We start from the raw sequence: 1,870 nt of genomic DNA, 5'->3' as shown, positions 1-1,870 counted from the left end.
TAATGCATGCTCTCCTGTCATTTTCAACAGTACATGTAGTACAATGTAGTATAGAATCACCCCTTTCAAAATAAAATTTGGAATCAACGTTATTAATGCATGCTCTCCTGTCATTTTCAACAGTACATGTAGTACAATGTAGTATAGAATCACCCCTTTCAAAATAAAATTTGGAATCAACGTTATTAATGCATGCTCTCCTGTCATTTTCAACAGTACATGTAGTACAATGTAGTATAGAATCACCCCTTTCAAAATAAAATTTGGAATCAACGTTATTAATGCATGCTCTCCTGTCATTTTCAAAAGTACATGTTAACTACTGTTAAGCTTTGCCTGCATGAGCAGTTTTTGAAACGCAGCGCGGGAAGCGGCCGCCATAAACGGAAAACAGACGAATGCTCGGACAGACCCCGCGCTTCGCAATATATATATATCATTATGCGAGGAAAGACAACTAAAGACACGTTTAATAGTTTATAAAGTTGTGTTAAGGCCAAAGAGATCGGAATTTAACTTTCAGATATAAGGTTTCTGTAAAATACTGTTATGACAGCAGAAGTCAAGTGATGCTGGTAACACGTGATGAATTTCTCGAATGATCAATAATTATCGGGGAAGACCGAGTTTGTTCGAGATGCCCTCTTTTTTAGTGTATAAGCCTGGCAGAAAATGCCTGCGGGATTGAATGAAGAGAGTTCCGTTTAATTTACTATTCTGTTTTGAGCTGGTGTGTGAAGTTATCGAGATTGTGAATAGTTGTGATTTATAGCGTGTATTATAAAAGTAGTTAAGTTTAAAATGACGAGAAACCTATTGATTGTGAAATTACTGTGTACTAAAGTTTGTATCGAGGAAGAATAAAAGTGTGGTCAACCAGAGTCCTCTAGGTGTATCACGGGCTGGTCCAAAATGCGTATTGCATAAAAAGTAGCGTCATTCTTCATATTAATTCTGATGAGTTTTTACAAGTGGAAACGTGTGGGGTAATGACAAATAGGTGTTCGAGGGAACCTGCCTAAGTGATCCATGGGCGAAAAAGTCTGAGAACCACTGTACGCATAGACGCCATGCAAGTACGCTAAGAACAGCAATAAATAATAGCAATTAAGCATCCATTCTGTAACACTGCTAAGATATTTACCTCATGTGTTATATTCAGATAATACTGAATTAACTTTAGTGTCATATTTTATTTATGAGCCGGATTATTTACATTAGATGTGTGTGACTTGTTGACGATAAATCTTAACAATAAATGGACAGCACCCAACCCATTTGTTTTGAAATATTATATTAAAACAAGTAAAACGTATATACTAATGTTCATGACACTGTTGGTTATCACAGTTGTAAATCATTGTCTCTTTTTCGTCAAAGACAACACAGTTTGGTTCATTTGCTTTAAAATATCATTTGACAAGGCAAATTATTGTTCTTTACTCCGTTATTATAATACAATCTGTTGTAATTTCACTTTAGAAATCGCCACTATACTCTATTTATGGCTCAAAATACAATCACCAAGTTTAGATCAAACCAACTAAAATTTTTTGACGCGTATTTATAGCCTGACAGAAGTTTAAAACATTCCACACACTATTAGACATTATGATCCAATAATACTCAATTAAAAACAACGAAATAGAAACTCAGAAGGTTCGAGTAACATGACCCAATAATATAACAATCGCCAATTCACAACAACTGAACAACACAATGAATGATTCGTAAACAATTACGTAAACAAACTTGTGATAAACTATCGCTTCTAAAAACAACTAAATTTGATGCTCGTGCTATATAAACTATCTAAATCATAACACTCGCATTGAACTTAAACATTCGCGTATACCTAGCAGATTGATTT

Source organism: Limulus polyphemus, unplaced genomic scaffold (genome assembly GCF_000517525.1).
Source record: "Limulus polyphemus unplaced genomic scaffold, Limulus_polyphemus-2.1.2 Scaffold482, whole genome shotgun sequence".
Taxonomy (NCBI): Eukaryota; Metazoa; Arthropoda; class Merostomata; order Xiphosura; family Limulidae; genus Limulus; species Limulus polyphemus.
Note: the sequence above shows the minus strand (reverse complement) of the source record.